Source organism: Nelumbo nucifera, chromosome 6 (assembly GCF_055504915.1).
Source record: "Nelumbo nucifera cultivar China Antique chromosome 6, China Antique-T2T, whole genome shotgun sequence".
NCBI classification, from domain to species: Eukaryota; Viridiplantae; Streptophyta; class Magnoliopsida; order Proteales; family Nelumbonaceae; genus Nelumbo; species Nelumbo nucifera.
Genome location: NC_142654.1, coordinates 40774623 through 40794371, shown reverse-complemented (window position 1 = coordinate 40794371; position 19749 = coordinate 40774623).

Here is a 19749-nt window from a genome sequence, read left to right as displayed (position 1 = left end):
ATCAACAGGCGCCCTAACAAAGTGTGGTATGCTATCCACCCCAAGATTACCTAAAACTCCTGATTTATGGTGAACGGACCAATGGTGACTGGCAGCTCAATGGGCCCCTCTATGGTAGACGCATTACCATTGAAATCTGTGAATTCCATAGGCAACACCTTGACTGTCTCCTTTTGTATGTTCATCAGTTTCATGGTGTGGACAGAGATCAAGTTCACAGAACTTCCCTGGTCAATCATCGAGTGCTGCATATCATACCCCTAGCTTGGTCATGATGTATAGAGGCCGGTTGTGGTGGGGTGTTAGACAGTTATGCCCTTAGCTACAATCAAATTGATGTATCTTTTGACATTTATTATAAATGAATAAAATACATAATTGATTCATGTCATTGTGGTGTGTTTCTGTGTAATACCCTTAAACTGGACACTTATGGGACTCGTGTTAGTTTAGAATCTTCACAGCCGTTGGATAGATCTGGGGAGATTTATCCTGCCAAGGCTAACACTAATGTGCCGCCAAGTTGGTTGGGGTGGCTTGTCTCAGCTGCCAGGGTGAGACCTGAGGTACATGCAGTGTGGGTTTTTCTTGAAACCTTGAACCAGACCTAATTCCAGTATTGCCTTGGACCTTGGAGATAGATGGGCAAAACTGGAATGTTACACCTGACCCCTAGACTCGATTATGGTACTGCACTAGGTGTCAGATTGGGCTGTCTTTGATATGCCAATCAGTGAGATCCTTAGAGGGGGTCAAAACCTGTGTATGTTGGGACAGTTAGAGAATTCACCTACGTGGGTGATCATCGGGGAATGCATTCTATCTGATGGAAAACTAAAGTGCCAGCAGTTGATTTCAAACGTTGAGATTTGTTTTGCAAAATATATTTATATAGAGATATACATTATGGTTTCAAAATGTTTGCGAAAAGTTTTAATTCCTGAGATCAATGTGAGTAGAGAGTGCAGCACTGTTCCTTGCAGCCGAGGGAAAGGTCCTCTCTTGTCGGGCAGTGTTTGATCATTATGGGCTGAGAGGTTAAGTGTAAGACCATTGAGGGTAATACCTGATGGGCTAATCTTGCATCTGCCCATAGTCCTTGGGGTTTTCATAAGGTGGCTGGACCCAATGACCATTTAGTGTAAATGTTGGGCCCATTAAGAGCTGGTGCGTCTTGGTGACACTAGCAAGTGCACTAGCCGCTCAAGTAATAGAGTAGTGAGTAGAGTATCGTTCCCACGAGGACTTATGTAGCAACTACTAGTAATAAATCAATCTACTGTTATCTAATCAGTCGAAATGTAAAACTAATGAAAATCTGAAATTCTAACTACAAAGCTATCTCTAACACATTGGACCAAACACCTTGTATGCAAATGAGGAGACAAGCTAAAGATGCATAGAAAAATAAATTCAGCAACTAATTTTCTAGGCAATTCGAGTAGAATAGGATTCAGCCTTGGTTTGGTGAAATCCCAAAGCAATGAACAGCCTCCCTCGAGCGCATGTTCAATCTATGCATGAGTGATGGTCCTTATATCTCTATCAAGGATCTAATCACCATGCATGCATTCACATCTAGCAATTCTAGGACTTCATTTCAGCTGGATGATCATCAACTCAGCTGAATGAACACCAACTGAATTGTGCAAGTTATCTCTAACCTTGCACTCAATTCGGCTCTTGATTGGCAAATCTGAAATCTTAGAGTCTCTCTCAAGCACTCTAGGAATTCCAAGAAATATGAACAATTCGGCCAGACAGAATTAAAGCTACTTGAATTCTTTCTCAAGTAATTCAGGTATTACAAGTTCCTGATCTGAAATCACAGATCTGATTTTATAGAATAGCAGTTTGGATCTCACTATTTCATGATCTGAATTTACAGATCTGAGATTGCAAAATTGCAATTCAGACCTTGTAAATTCATGATCTGAAATTTCAGATCTGAGATTTCAGAATAGCAGTTCGGCCAACAGTCAACAATTGAATTTCCAAACAAGAAACTTCAAGATTGAATCTACTTTACTCGAATGAACTTAGAAAACAAATTACAAAATTGAATTTACATAATACGAGCTTTGATTACAGCAAGAGGAAAATTTGATGGAGAAATTACATAAATCTTAGCTGAATTCGATTACCAATTTGTGCAGAAATCAAGTGAGGATGAAATCTTGATCTCCAATTGCTTTCTCCCCCTTTGAATTCAGCTTCTTCTTCTTTTAAAGCTGCTCGTTTCTCCTCTCTTCTCCTTCTCTTGCACCTATCTCTCTCTTCTACTCTCTTAGAATTCGAACTCAAGAACTCAAGGAGAGTTTGAGATCAAGTATTGGACCCCTTCTCCCTTCCTAGAGACCTCCTTAAATAGCTCTCCAAGAACTCTCTAGAAGCTGCCACCCCTAGCCTCTCTTGAACCTTCTAGAGTTTGCTGCCCCTAACTTCTCTTGAACATTCTGGTAGTAGCTACCCCTAGCTTCTTCTTGAATTCTCTAGAAGCTGTCGCCCCTAGCTTCTTTGAGCTACACATTGGGCTGCTCTTGAGCCTTCTAGAAGTTGTCGCCCCTAGTTTCTCTTGGGCTGCAATTTGGGCTGCTTAGGAGCTGCAAATGGGTTGCACATGGGCCTCCTCCTTGCTGGGCCGAATAGGCTCCTTGGAAGGCTGCAACTAGGCTCTCTCCTTGGGCTCTCCCCAAGAGTGCAGCATGAGCTTCATGGGCCGAATGGCCCTCTCTTGACTTCTCAGTTGGGTTCTTATTCTAGCTGGGCTGGATTTCCCTCAAATCAGTTCCTTTTTCCTTTGTTTTATGCTCATTTTCTCCTCAGTTGGTTTCCCTTGAAGATTTCCTGAAATTATGCTGAATTGGGGAAAACTTGACACAAATCATCATAAAAACTAAGCATAAACATTAGAATTTTATGTATAAATTGTGCACGCATCAAGAGCCCTTGTAACAAAGGCTAGACTGAACCCATGTGGCCGATGTATAGATCAATGTTTGGGTCCCATGCCATACAAAGAGAACCAACTGGGTAGCAGGTTAAAGGGGTAAGTGAGCACATAAGCTTAATGGGCCTAAAGCCCAATTCGAGTTGGGCTTAAGTTAGTTAATTAGAAAGGAGGCAAGATATGATTTATAATCTGATTAGGATTAGCTGAAGGATAAGATAAGTCTTATCCATTCAAGAGTCCATATCCAAATATCAGATTTGGATTAAGGATCTCTCTCCTAATTAGGTTAGGAGGCTGATCCTAAGAAGGCTATAAATAAAGGGGGTGAAATCCTCAGTTATACAACACAACACAGCAATCTGTAGAATTCTCTCCTATTCTTGCCATCCCTACCCAGTTCGATCTCCTCTAGAGGAATTGATCAAGAAAGGTTCTTGATATTGTTTCTTGGCTAAAGAAACAATCTAAAGTCATGCTCACCAGCCCCTGTTTGATTCTTGCTGAAGGATCTTGGTTCTTGCTGAAGAGCCATTCTGCTGATCTTGCTTCATTACACACTGTGTCATATTCGGTGGAAGCGGGTTTTAGTATTCTCCTTGGGCGTGAACACCTTCATTGGGAGTTACTGCTACTTCGTATCAGGTATATCCCTCTCCTCTCTTTTGGTTTCAGATCTGGTCCGGTTTTGGGTTCAAGATTGATCCTTGAAAATGCAGTTTTCTAAAATAGGGATGCGATTTCCATATGAGAGAGAAAAATTTTTGAAATTTCGCCCAACCTTCCTACAGGGTTCGGCCATCCATATGATGGATCTCTCATCCCTTCATGGGGGTCAGTGGCCATCATGTCATATGGGGTAAACTCTACATGGGACCTGTCCAATCGATGGGGCCCCAATGGCCTTCTGAATGCTTTTGCCAGTGCCCTAATGGCAAGTTGCCTTGTCGCAGCGCTAGCTCCCTGTTTGTTGAAGAACTGCTACATGTATGTACTTTGTCTGAACCGCTGGATCAGCATATCGAGGTGGTCTTGACTTGGTGCTCCTACCACATTGATACTTCCTCCCTGGGCATGTGTTGGGAGGGGATTGGTCTCTACCTGAGCTAGCTTCCTTTTGACAAAAAGTCGTTCAACTTTACCTTCTGTTCAAACAGACGCCAGAGTGTGAAGTGGTCCATTAGGTCATGGTTTGGTGACTAGTGAAAGTTGCACCACCTGCCCCCATGCCTCTCTGTTTTAGGGTCAACTCTTGGTAGAAGTGGTGGCAGGTTGATCACATGATCCTCCACCACTTTGTTCATTATCATTATCACCTCTTCTTTTCTACAGGAAAAAGGAGGAGGGGGTGGAGGTAGTAGGCTATTCTGTCGATTTTGGTTGTTGCTGCAGTAATAAGGCCCTTGGTTAGGCCCCCTGGTGTTCTGAGGCCTCCGGTCAACAGCATATGCTTTGTTCCTACCATACTACAATGCCATTGAGGTAGACTAGGGTGTGGTGCTCTTGATAGTGCGCGTTGTCCTCTCCGTTCACTTCCACAACTGACTAAAGGTTTCAATCTCAACATTTTCAATGCCTATCTTGTAGGCTGGATGCATCCCTTGCACACACTATTCAACATAACTCTTTTCAGTAGCGTGCTCATCAAAGACTGAATGTGTCAACTACTGGAACCTCATGACATAGGCCAAGAGGTCCTTGCCGGCGCATTGCTCCATGTTGCGCAGGTATGCCATTGTTAGTCTTCGCTCCATGGTGAACCACTTGAACAAGAATCTATTCGCCAACTTTTCCCACAAGTCTATGCTATTCGCGGTCAGATTGAAGAACCAGGTATATGCAAGTCTGGTTAGAGATTTGGAGAATTCCCTAACTTTCAAATCTCCGTCCAGGGAAAACGATCCCAAGGCATCCTCAAATTTGTTCACATGCTCCTCTGGACTCCCTTTCTACCCATCACACTGCAGCCACTACTGAGGCAGGACATAACCAAAGGGGTAAGGTTTGTATAGGATTCGGTCAGAGTAGGGTTTTTGGAGGATAAGTGAGGATTGGGCCCTATTCTGCCTCTCCTCCATCAGGCCCTGGACATACTCCTTCAGTTCATCGTGGCTGATGGGTGCTTCTGTCATTGCGTTGTTTTGCGGGGTCACACGAGGTTGTTCAGTGGTGAAGAAGCGGATTCTTTGTACTGTATCTTGTGTAGGCACGGGGTTGGTTCTGGAAGGTTGTTAATTCATGGAAAGATTTAAGTTTATGGGATTGTTAGCAAGGATGGATATGGAAGGGACGACAGGGGTGAAGGGGGAGTGCTCGGCCACAGATGACCTTTGGAGGAGTAACTACAAGGTGCTTCTTATCTTGGCTTGCATTAATACGGTTGAAACGAGTCTCGAACTCATACACTTTGTTGGAGAGGATCTCGATGTCAACCTGCTCAGCTAACTCTTATACGGATTGGTCTCCGATCTTCAGGTTGGTGTTCTCTTGCTCATTAATTTGTTTTTCAGGGATGGGAGAAAGGTTAATTCTATGAGCAGCCATCATTTGTAATCAAGGAACAACCAGAGATTCTAATGTGAGTAGTGTGGTAAGGCTACGTATGAGGGTCTCCTTTAAGGACGAAGGAAGGTTGAGTGAAAAGGGTAGGCTAAAGGTTATGATTGACAGAATGTTGTTCTCATTATGAGTTAGACCACCTTTTATAGGGAGAGATCCCGAGGTCCTGAAAGGAATGAGCTAAAAGTATTTTATTCCCACTAGGATAGGGAATCTTTGATTCGGTGTTAATTGTCAAGGAACACCGCTAGGTTTTTGCCATGTGTCTTATGAGATATCTCAAGGATAAGGTTTCCTTTCGCCTAAGGATTCTCACATATGCTACTTCCTTTTGTGAGTTTACTAGACTGACATGGCATGGATGATGTCATTACCAATCTTACGTGTCTCTCTTAATCCTATTGGGCATCTTATCATGAGTGATGTTGGTCAATCATCGTATTCTTTCGTGCGTCGTTGATACACGATGGTCGTAAGCCCATCGCAGGTTTGCAATGGCTTTGAGCTCATTATAGCCTCGTGATGGCCTTGAATTTATCTTTGGTATTGTGGCTTTGGGTCTATTGTAGGTCCGTGGTGGCCCTGAGCTCATCGAAAGATCATTTTAGGCTTTGAGCTCATTGCAAATCTATGGGGGCTTAGAGCTCATCGCAGGTTTATGCCGAGTCTTGAACTCGTCATGGGTACCCTTGTGGCATCGGTTTAGCACCTTCTGTGCTTTTATGGTTGTGGTGATCAACATGTACCTACAGTATATACAATCAAATCAGAATTTTTCGGATCGAATCAGGGCTATATCTGATTTCAATTCGATGAGCAAATGGATCATATTTTCTGATCGACGATCTAATAATATATTTGAATTTGACATTTATCAGATCAGATTTAAATTCGAATTGGATCAAAATCCGATCCATTTGCACCCCTAAATATGAAGGCAAATTTGAAAAATAAATAAATTTCAAAAAAGTGACAAGAAGGGTTTGGGGTAGTGATTCATATGAAGAAAAACTTTGGAAAACAAACATTTTTGTTAAAAGTAATTGTATGGTTATTTTGGACATTTTCACGTCTCTTTTCAAAAAATTCTACTAGAAAGGGTCTACTTGCAAGTTGCAAGTTACAAGTTGCAATTGTGTGAGAAAGTTCGGGGTGGTGATTGTAATTACCAAACTTCAAGAGAAATTTTAGCAACAACTAGAAGCTTCAGGGGAGGTTTCATGTCAGCACCCTTTCCTTTAAGAAAAGCAATTTTATCTATTTTCCACATTTTTTGCATTTTTTTGTTTTAAAAATATAAAATAGTAATCATTGCTTATCTTGGTTAGTTTAATAAAGTTGCACACTATTAGACAGAAACCTTTGGGTTTTCCAAGGCCTCTTACATTTTAAAAAAGATATTTAAGACAGAGAGACCTTTGGGTTTTCTAAGGCCTCTTATTTTAATGCATATTATTATTACATTTAAAAGAGAGAGAGAGAGATAATAGTAATAATATAAATCAAGGTTTTTAAAACTAAACCAAACAACGAATCGGTCAGAGGTCCAATTCCCAGGTCGAACAGTCCGATCGTTCGAACTGAATAGATGGCACATTCTGACAAAAAAATAAAAATAATAAAAAAATGGCCAAAACCGTTGGACGGTTCAAATGGTTTGACTGCCCGGGTCAGTGATTTGCTGACCAAATCAACGTTTTTTGGCAAAATAACGGTTCTAGGGTAAAACGGAACCGGTCACATAATCGATTCCCAATTTTTCCAGTCTGGCCCGGTTTTGAAAACTATTATATAAATCAAATAATATCAATAGGTTGAGGTTAAACAATCAAAAAATTATTAATTTAAAAATCCACTAAACTTTCACTAAAAATAAATATTAACAAAACTTTGTAAATATTAAAAATGTGTTTTAATTCCACTTAAAAATCCAACTTAACAAATGCTAATAAAAATAAGAAATTTAAATATAAAAATATTAATTGATAGTTTTAAAATACCAACAATTAATTAAAAATTCGAAACATTCTGAAAAACCTAAACATAATTAAAGAACTAAAAATAATTAAAAAATATTGAAAAATATTTTCTATTAGTAAGGGTATTTAACAAAAATAATTAAAAAGTACAATTAAGAGTATTTTGTTACTAAAAAATACCCAAGCCAGAATTTATTGAAAATATCAAAAATTAGCTGTATCTTTTATTAACTATGGTATTTATTTAGTTATTAATTAATAATAATTATTTTCTGTAAATCAACATTAAATGAAAATACAATTATTAAAATTTTAGATATTAACAAAAACTTTGAATACTTTTAGTTAATTAACAACAAATTTTGATTATTAATTTAATATTAATTAATAGTAAATAAAATTATTAAATCTTTCAGATTTTCCTATGCATCGTATGGATCACCGCTAGTTTTTATTTATAGTAGAATTGTTTTATAACTGTTTTATCTCAAAACAATCCCAACCAAGGTGGTGTTGAACCATTGATGTGCCATCATTTCAAAACTAGAAAACAACCAGTACCAAATTTCACCTTATTAGGGGGTGTTCGCAAGTTGTTTTGATTTTTGCCATATGGATAAGTAATTCATTTTGCTGATGTGGAACTTGTGCAAATACCCCTTTATCATTAGTTACAAGATCACATCTGTGCCCCACATATGCATCCCAGCGTGCATGGGGAACATCTCCCAAAGTTGTCAATGGAAGATGTTCCCAATACATGCTGAGCTGTGGGGCGTAGATATGAATTCTTTAGTTACCCAGCCACCGCTAAACTGTGGGTGGATGGGGCATAAGGCTCCGGATTGCACAAAGAGCTTCCAGTATGAAAGAGAGGAGGGATGGACTGTGGTTAAACGAAGAAGGTTTCAGAGTCACAAAGCTGCCAGCGTTGGGATTCATTCCCAGAATTTCAAGCAGTTAGAAAGAGAAAAAAAGACAGGTATGGGCTGAACAAGAACAAATCCTGGGTGGCTAAGAGATCAAGAGACCCCTCCAATAGATTTGAGCTGAGTAGAACCTGATTCATCAATGCAAGCCCTGCCACTATCAAACCAACCGAACCTACCCCCCCCCCCCCCAAATAAACATAATAAAGAGGGGAACAGTGGGCAAGATATGGAGACTATATGGAATGACCAACAAAGTGGTGATACTGAAGATAACTCCATGAACTTTGGAGTTGATTCGCTTAGCCATGGAGGTAAGGATATTATGGTGCAACAACATATTGATGTTGATAGGGAAATTGCCCTTCTGGAAATAGACAATATAGGTCCGAATATCAAAACTGTTGTCAATGAGGGTAATTAGTTGGAATGTGAGAGGGGCAGGGAGGCAATCTTTGCAGAGACAAGTTAGGGATCTCAGTAGAATCCATAAGCCTAGTGTTTGCTTTTCTATGGAGACTAGAACAAAACCAGAAAGATCTAACAAAATAGCCAAATCGTTTCTTTTTGATGATTTTATGATTTTTAATTCTATAGGGTTTTCAGGAGGTTTGTGGCTCTTTTGGAATAAAAGTTTATGTAATCTCCAAGTTATCTTTTCTAATGATCATATGATCCATACTTTTGTGACTAATTTTGATTCCAACAAATCTTGTTTTTGCACCTTTATCTATGCCCCCCCTAGTAAAATAGATCAAAGAATTGTTTGGATTTGGTTAAGAGATATTTCCAACAATATTAATGAAGTATGGTCTGTCATTGTTGATTTTAACTCATATAGAAGAAGAGAGGATAAGAGAGGGGGAAAAGAAGTTCGATAAAACCAAGTCCAAAGTTTTAATGACATTATTGATGACTATAACTTCGTGGACTTAAAAATGAAAGGGTTGCAGTTTACTTGAAAAAATAAGACTATGTGGGAGTGTTTAGATTGGGTGCTTGTTAATGAGGCTTGGAGGATGATGTTCCCTAATTCTAGTCTCATTAATCTCCCTTTCTTGGATTCTGATCACTCCTCTTTATTACTTAATATGGATTCACTGATATTTGGTCCTAAGCCATTTATATTTGAGTCTATGTGGTGTTTAGACCCAAATTTAGAAAAAACTATCCAAGATGCTTGGAACTTTGAGACGAATGTTAATAGAGCTATGCAATTTGTAAGGAGAAGAAACAAACTAGTTCAAGTTCTTAAAGATTGGAATAGAAATAAATTTGGTAAAATATTCAAAAGAAAAGAGGATATCCTCAGGAGACGGGAGGAGGTGAAAAGGCAACAAGTTGACTCAATGAATAATCCCTCACTACCCAACCTAAAGAGGGCTCTTCATAAATAATTAAATAATATCCTTAAGCAAGAGGAGTTTTATTGGGCCAAAAAATCTAGAATTGATTCGATCAATCTAGGGGATAGGAATAACAATTTTTTCATACAATGACTATAATCAGGAGGGCTAGAAATAGGATTGTCTATATCAAAGACGAGGATGGAATATTAATAAATGATTAGAATGAAATTGCTTATTATTTTTGTAAGCAATTTGATAAAAGATTCTGGGCCGAGGGGACTTGTAATATTGAAAAAGTCATTAGTGGAATCACTCTTTGTATAAGCGATGATCAAAACAATGACATTGGGAGGGATGTTACTGATGAGGAGATTCTCTATGCCCTCAACTCTACGAAAGATCTTAAAGCTTCGAGATGTGATGGTCTCAATGTTTTATTTTTTAAAAAATATTGGACTATTGTTAAGAAGTCTATGTGCAAAGTGGTGAAAGCTTTCTTTCGTTCGGGAAAGCTATGTAGGATTCTCAACAAAACCTTCATTTCACTTATTCCTAAGAAGAAAAATGCAAAATCAGTGGATTTTTTTTAGACCTATAAGTCTATGTAATGTTATTTATAAAACTATTTCCAAAATTCTAGTTAATAGAATCAAACCTCTGTTGGATGAAATCATTTCCCCTTATCAGAGTTCATTTGTTCTTAACAGACAAATCAATGATAACATTCTTATTGATCATGAGATGATGCATTCTATGAGAAAGAAGAAGGGTAAAGTTGGGGTGATGACCTACAAGATTGACATGGAGAAAGCTTATGACAGATTGGAATGAAATTTTATTGAGAAAGTCTTAAGGAAATTTGGTTTCCATGAGAAATGGGTAAATTGGGTTATGGAATGTATCAAAATAGTATCTTACCAAATTTTAATTAATGGGAAGCCCACAAGAGAAATCCACCCCACTAGAGGAATAAGACAGGGGGGCCCTCTTTTTCCTTACATCTTTGTTCTTTGTGTTGAAGCTGGGAAACCCTATTGGCTATAAAGTTGCTAGAGGTGCTCCTAAGATTTCCATTCTGCAATTTGCTAATGATTGCCTTATTTTTGCTGAAGCTACTATCCCTGTGGGTCTTAAAGTCAAAGGAATCCTTAAGGACTTTGCTAAGGCTTTTGGTCAAAGCCCTAATTTTGCAAAATCTTCAGTTATTTTCCCTAAAAACATGCCCATGAGATTCAAGAAACTTTTAGCTAAAATTATGAAAATTCTATTTGAAGCAAAATATAAATCCTATTTAGGAGCCCCCATTATAAGGGTAGGGTCACAAAAAACACTTTCCACGACCTTCATGAGAAAATTGTTAGTAAGTTGGCTAATTAAAAAAAGAATTTTCTTTCTATAGATAGAAGAATCACTCTTATTAACCCTATTATCAATATGATTCCTCAATTTGTTATGAGATCTTTTCAAATCCCAAAAAATATATTGAGATTGATAGAATTCAAAGGGGTTTTCTCTAGTCTAGCTCTGAAGGCAAGAAGCCAATTCACCTAATGAAGTGGGAAAGAGTTTGTACTCCTAAAGATAAGGGTGGTTTAGGCCTTAAGAACCTTGTTTGGGTTAATGAAGCCAACCTTGCAGGTTGGAAAATTCTTACTAATGAAAATAATTTGTGGGTCAAAATAATTAAAAGTAAATATCTAAAAACAATTATTTTGCAAAATCTTCAGTTATTTTCTCTGAAAACATGCCCATGAGATTCAGGAAACTTTTAGCTAAAATTATAAAAATTCCATTTGAAGCAAAATATAAATCCCATTTAGGAGCCCCCATTATAAGGGCAGGGTCACAAAAAAAAACACTTTTCATGATCTCTGTGAGAAAATTGTTAGTAAGTTAGCTAATTGAAAAAAGAATTCTCTTTCTATGGATAGAAGAATCACTCTTCTTAGCTCTATTGTCAATATGATTCCTCAATTTGTTATGAGATGTTGTCAAATTCCAAAGAAAGGTATCTTGTGGGCTTGGAGAGGGTCCCTATGGGCTAGAGAACTTCTTATGAAGGGTTTGGGTTGGGAAATTGGTAATGGTAAATTAGTAAATTTTTGGAGAGATAGATGGATTGGATATAAAGCTATTGTTGATTTGGTTCCTCAAGGAAACATTGTTAATGAGGGACTCTTAGTGATGTGATTGATCAAAATAGGAAAGTTTGGAATAGAGAGAAAAAATGCAATAATTTTCCATATGATATTTGGCTGAAGATCAGAACTATTTTCATCCCATCAGAGTCAAAAAAGGATGAATTGTGTGGTGGTTTAATGCTAATGGCAAATTTTCATCAAATTCTACCTATAGATTGAAATGTGGTATTATTTTTAATCCAATAAATAGTTTTAATTGGAATAAGAACATTTGGAAGCTAAAGTGCCCGCCAAAACTTCAAGTGTTTATGTTCCTATTGTTGAACAATCGACTTCCCTCTAAGTCTCTTCTTAGACCAAGGGTTTCAATATCGATGGTGGATGTGATGTTTGTTGTGAAGATGAGGATGTGGATCATATTTTTAAAAAATGTTCTGTTGCAAGGAATTGTTGGGGGATTATCCTCCTAACTATTCAAGGGCTTGAAGATCAAGACATGTCCATAAAAGACTGGTGGTTGGACTTTTTAAAGAGTTTGATGCTCGAGGAGGAATGGCAAAAGGAAAAATGTGTATTCTTGTTATGGCATTTGTGGAAGAGTAGAAATTTGAGGGTTTTTAAGAATCTTTTGATTCCTCAATATAAGGTCATTGATAATGTCCTTGGCTCGCTTATGGAATTTCAAGAGTGTACAAATAAATATAAGGGTGAAAGTTTAACCAAAGATTGTAGGTATATAAGGTGGGATCCCCCTGATTTGGGTGTGATTAAAATTAACTTTGATGCTTCTCAGGTAGAGGATGGTATGTGCACCATTACAACTCTTGCTAGGAGTCACTTGGGTGCAGTTTTGGATATTAAAGCTTATAAATTGGGTTTTGTCTCCATTAATAGGGTGGAAGCTTGGGCTGCTTGGGAAGCCCATAATTTGGCCTTAAATTTCAAAAATTTTCCTTTCATAATTGGGGGTGATTCCAAAATAGTGATATCTTGTCTTAACAAGTCTAGTCCGTGCATGTGGAACCTGAGGAGTGTCATTCAAGACCGCTAAGAGCTCATGAAGAGGTGTGGGAAGGGGATCATCTACAAGCATTTTTTTCGTGAAGCAAATCAGGCTACGAATTGGCTAGCTCACCATGCTCATGAATAGAAATGGAAACAGGGCAGGTTTGGGGTGGGGATTACATTCCCCATCCCCGACCCCGACCCCCAAATCACCCCCCATCCCCGTCCCTGATCCCTGGTGGGGAAAGGAATCCCCTCTCCATCGCCGACCCCGATGGGGATGAATTCCCCATCAAAGACCCAAATCCCCGACAAGATATGTATGTTTACATCTTGGATCATACTGTGAAAGAGCTTCCAAGCCTCATCTCATCCACCATTCTGACACGACTACAAGCTGGTCCATTAGCCATGAAAGGAACTTCAATATTGTTATTAGCTTGTAGGCCTCACTCTGGAATCTTATCATTATATATATAAGAAGTAGAAATATTAAATTATTAATAGTCTCTTTGTCAACTAAACTTATATATTCCATGATCAAATCTTCCATGCATCCATTTGGTGGATGGCACATAATATATAACAATTGAAGATACCCAACTTTATATCTAAAAATCTAAAAGATAGGAAGCATATAAGAGCAGAGAGGATCATCTCTCCTTGTCCTGGATGACATGTAAACTCCTTTTGTTGATGGAAACTAAGGTATATGTTTACGAAATGGAAACAAAATGCTACACCCAACAATCCCTTTTGTCATAGAAGAATTCAATTAAGGGAGGATTGATGAGAAATACTGACATACCTTGGATATGGAGACCCTTTAATGGGCTTTTGTCCATATTTTCTCCATGAGAAATCATCTTGAGGTATATTTGCTAACTTGCTACTTACAATAGGAACTTTGATTGCTTTCTTTATCCTCAACTTCCTACTACCAAGGAAAAAAGATAAAGTAGTGAAATAATAGGAATAGGAAAAATCATCATTACAATAGGCGAAAAATGAAAAGCCACAAATTATAGTAATCAAAACAGTTGCATGAACCAGAGAATAACAAACTACAATTAATTGGCATTTCCTAAGACGACTCATAGAAGTCTCAAACAGAGAGCTTCAAGGAAAACTCTATGAAGAAATTAAATGGTAGCATAGGAAATTAAGCAATTCAAGAAGAAAATCACTACTAGAAATGTGTTTAGCAACATTAATCGTTCTTACACATGCATACAAGTCAAAAACAGGAGGAAGGCAAGTATATGAGGAATAATACCTTCGCTTTTAGCAGTGACAAATCCTTGGTTTGTGACGCATCTTGTGCCCACTTCTGCACTCTTTGGCTTATCCCACTTCCTCTTGGAAGAGAATATGGAGGAATCATCCTGAGTGGCCAGACTTTCCCAAACGGAGTAATGATGGCCGTCCATACTAATTGTAGAAGTGAAAGATTGTTTTGATAAAGGATGGTTCATGCCCAAGAACAAGTTTGAGTAGCAGAGCTATAGCTAAAAAGGAGATGGGCACATCTGAAATTGCTCTCTACAAATTGCTAGGCTTTGCAGACCACCTTCTGCAACTGAGCCTGATCTTCTTGATCAAACAAACTAGTCATTGTAGCATAATTTCAAATAAACAGATGCCAAAAAGAAAAATAGAATCCAAAATCTATAAATTCTATCAAGTAGCCAGCAAGAACACACATCACATGAATGCACTTCAAGGGGGCTTATCTTGGGTTAACATTAAGTGATCAAATCCAACACACATTCCCAGATGGACCCAAGAAAAGTCTCTAGCTGGGAGATGTTTTGAACTCTCTATGATGCTTTATTAATGAAGCATTCATCTTAATTTTTCAACAAGAAATAGAATATTACCAAAAGAAAAAGGAAAACAAAGAAGAAAAGAACTAAACTTAAAGGAAGCTGAGAAGCAAGGAGTAGAATACAAGGAGAGGACGTGGGATGCTTAAGGGTGGTGCCATCTTATCAAAAACCCAACGAGCTATGTGTATGTTCCCACATTTTGTAAAACTCCAACCTGTTTGAGTTGCAAAACTCCATCCAAACCACCATAAATAGTCACTAAAATTTTCTCTTACGAAGTAAGAGAAACAAAGAGAATGCTGAAGAATAGTTTGGTTTCTGAAATCTGAAACACCAACCATGAAAAAAATAGGAAAAAAAAAGACCAACTGACCAACCTACAACAACACTTTCCTGCAAAAATTAAAGTAATTATCGATACAAATATAAATAAGAATCACAAAATTCATGAACATCAATAATCAAATTAAAAAGCATATTTATTACCTCATCAACATCAGAATCATATTCAATTGTGTGGTAATATGCATCTATAACTTTCGAATGAACACCTAAAAAGAAAAGACAATAAAATAAAACTAAAGGTATCAAATTAGATATACATAAAAGAAAACTAATAGTTTATAATATTAATTCCAATACCTTGTACTTGCTTCAATAAACAATTTTGGGCACACATTAATGCTTCCAAAGTTTCAACATGAAGTCTACTATGATGAGGACTCACTGATCTACCACCAGTACTGAAAGCAAACTCAGAAGCCACAGTTGAAATGGGAATAGCTAAAATGTCCTTAGCAATCTTTTGCAATGTTGGATACTTGATTCCATTGGACTTCCACTAAGCCAATATATCAAAATCTGGATCTCTTGGCAAGACTTCTCCTCTAAATAATGATCCAACTTAGATTTCATCATCATATCATCAGAATCATCAATAAATGAATCATGCTCACAGAGAAAATTGGAATCTATAGAATCATTCATTGTTGGACAATGAGATGAAGATGAAGAAATTCCCTTCCATTGATGAGTATTCTTGCTAGAGTTAGATCTTGATTGATACTCATGGAGTAAATCATAATAAAGTTGATGAATCATCATAATTTCATCTAAAGCAAAACATCCATAAAGTTTAGAAAAGAAATACTCTAATAGCTTCAACTTGAACCTTGGATCCAAAACACATACTACAACCATTACTCCATGAATGATGCACCAATACTTGTCAAATTTAGCCAACATACTTGATGCCATTGTTCTAATAATCTCATTAGAACATGAGAACTATTAAGATAATGAAAGTTTAATCTCACAAATCAATGGAAAGAACTTGCTTTTCATTGGATATTTAGTCCTAAAAAATATTTCAGTCACATTATAAAATACTTGCAACCTCTCACAAATCTCTTTAGTTAAACCCCAATCCTTATTAGTTGGCAAACATTTATACAAAGGCTCTCATTGTTTCAACTGATGAAACACATCTTTATAAATTAAAGCAACACTAAGCATCTAGTATATCAAGTTCCATCAGGTCTTACAATCAATAACCAATTTTTTTGAACTTGATATTTGCAACTAACGTGCTACTTCTTTAAAAGCTTGCTCTCTTTTGGGTGATGCTACCCAAAAAGCCACGCTATTTCTAACCCTTTCTATGCTTCTCCAATGATCCTCAAATCATCTTGGACAATCAAGTTGAGAATATGAGCACAACAACGCATGTGAAATAATTTTCCATCTAACATAGGTGCACTAGTTTTAAGCTTACTCAAGATAATCTCAATGAGGGAATCATCAGTAGAGCAATTATTAATTGTCATTGTCGACAACTTCCTATCAATATTCCAATCCATCATGCAATCCACTAAAACATTAGAAAGTGTTTCCGAAATGTGTGGACAATGCATATAAACAAACCTAAAATGCAACATTAATTTACTAATAAAAACAAGTCTCAAATATTTGTTTAAAAATCAAATTACTAATAATACAAAAAAACTTTGATAATGTACTAAGAAAATTAAATTTTAAAGTAACATATTGAAAACTAAATACCTCATAATCCAACTTTGCATCTCCCAACTATCATCAATAAAATGCACCGTGATAGCCATAAAGCATTTCTTTTGGTTGCTACCTGTCCATATATCAGTAGTTATTGCAACCCTACTAGGATTCTTCTCCAAAAAGTGCAATGTTTTTTATTTCTCATAGTCATATATCTTGAAGATGTCACTTTTGATAGTATTCCAAGAAGAAACCTTAAACAGAGGTTGAAGAACAGTTATGTATTTCCTAAATCCACAATGTTCAACCATTGAAAGTGGGTATTCATGTAAAATTATCATGGTGGCTAGGTCTTTCCTTGAAGTATCTTGATCAAAATGATAATTATTAATACAAACTTTCCCATCAGCCTTTCTCTGTCCTTTTACTAGAACATGTTGCCTTATATCTTCATAACACCTTCTTGGACAAGTCTTATAATGGTCATGCAAATGAGTTGTCCCATTTTTACTATTGCTTCCAATCTTTTTATGACAATAATTACACTCCACCTTATCCTCTCCATTTATTTTTATCTTTTTGAAATGATCCCAAACAACAAATGTTAATTTCCTTTTTACACCAACATTAGCATCGGGGGCTTGATTAGGTGACTCTGAATCATCAACCAAAATTTCATTAGAATTTTGAACAGGAGATTCAGCGGGTGACTCTCTTGGAGGATCAATTGGAGTTGATAAAGTTGGAGTTTGAGAGTGTTCAAGTTCAACCCCAATTGGAGATTGATTGCTACCAATAGGTGTCCCCGATTTATAACTTTCAGCTTGAGTTTCCATATTTTAAATCTAGAGAAAAAAATTAAAAAGCAAAAAATCCCATCAATTATAAATCTAAAAATAAAAAAATAACACCAAACATGAATTAAATAATAGGGTAACTTATAGAGACCCCCCTGTACTATGGGGTCTATGACAAAGACCCCCTGTACTTTGTTTTGCGACAAAGACCCCCTTCCATTAGCTTTCCGTTGAAATCCGTCGTTGCAATATTTTTTAATCCCCATACTACCCTTGTAAGAAAACACTATTCATCTTCACCAACTTCATGGTACAGGAACAACATCAGCGATAATCCCTTTTACCTCAGATTCCTTTACATTTCTCTCTCTCTCTCCCCCTGATCTCTCTTCTTCCTCTTCCCCTTTCTCTCCTCCCCTTTCTTTAGACTCTCCTTGGTCTTCTCTCTCCACCACCTGAGCTAAGCTACTAGTTTTGCAATCCTTGGTCTTCTCTATCCACCCGCCCATGGCTCCATGGTTCAGTATTGGGACTTGTGGGGCCCATCCCCTTATAATCAAATTCAAACCTCTCCCCGTCACCTGATCTTCGATCTCCTTAATGATAACCTCACGATCATCTGCTTCCTATCCCAATTGCGAATGAGAACTGTCAAAACCAAATTTCAATCAGTAAACGCTAAGAAAAAAAAAACTATCAATAGATTCCATCATTCCATGGTTGGTTTATTCTTTCTCTTTGACAAATCCAAACTGGTCCCAATTGTGGGATCACCCAACAAAAACATTGTACAACACTCTAGTTATCTAGGAATGGGAACCTAGTTCTGGAGTATGAAATCCATCTAAGTTGCAGTAAACACAAGACCAAGATCACGAATCACAAGTAGGCATGGTTATAAAAGGAAAAATAGAGGAACAAAAAAAGAAATTAACTCACTTTGTGCATATTCCTGCAAAATAATTAGTAAAATTTGGAAAGAATAGAGTTAATTCAATTGAAACTTGATAAAACCCATTAATTGAAAACTGTCGTGTTGCCAGTTTCAAAACCCACATGACCCAAAACATTAACATGAAAACCCAAAAACAAAGAAAATTAAAGAGTAGCTTCCTTTTCGGACTTTTCTCATGGCGGGATTGTAGAACTAGCAACTTAGCTCAGGCGATGGAGAGAGAAGACCAAGGAGAGTCTGAAGAAAGGGGAGGAGAGAAAGGGGAAGAGGAAGAAGAGAGATCGGGGGGAGAGAGAGAGAGGGAGATAGAGAGAAATGTGAAGGAATCTAACGTAGAAGGGATTACCGCCGCTGCTGTTCCTGTATTGTGAGGTCGGGGAAGATGAACAGTGTTTTTCTTACAAGGGTAGTATGGGGATTAAAAATATTGCAACAGCTGATTTCAACAGAAAACTAATAGAAGGGGGTCTTTGTCTCACGGTCATAGTACAAGGGGGTCTTTGTCGCAAAACAAAGTACAGGGGGGACTTTGTCATAGACCCCATAGTACCGGGGGGGTCTTTGTGATTTACCCTAAATAATAAGTATATCTGAATATGTTGACCTTCGATTAATGAATATCACTACCAACTTATATCAAAATATCAAATGCAAAAACACAAACCCAATGTGAATTAAAAATTTTCAGAATATGATAAAACTAGAATTAGAATGGTAAGTTGGTAACAGCATAGCACTAATAAACAATAAAACTAATATTTTGATAAAATAATAAACAATAATAAACAACTTTTCATTTAAGTGATTATTCAAATTATAGAAATAACCAATAAAACTAATATTTTGATAAAATAACATATGGTAAGTTGGTAACAACGGGATAGGGAGATCTGAACTCTAAAGGGTGATTTGAGTTTGACCCATATTGCATTTCTGGGTTCGACTCTCATACTGCATTTTAGGGAGATCTGTAGGGTGATTATTCGTTTGGGTTTCATTTCGTTTGGGTTCGGCTCATAACCTCATACTGCATTTCAGGGTTTGGCTCATATTGCATTTGAGCATTTCATTTGGGTTTCATTTAGGTTCGGCTCATACTGATTTGAATACTACATTCCAAGCATTCTATCTGAAGTCTGAACTATATTAGAATTTATTTTCTAGATTCTACAATATAATGGAAATTAATCAAAATTGAGAGAAAGAATGAGAGTCTAAGACAGAGAGAGAGAGAGAGAGAGAG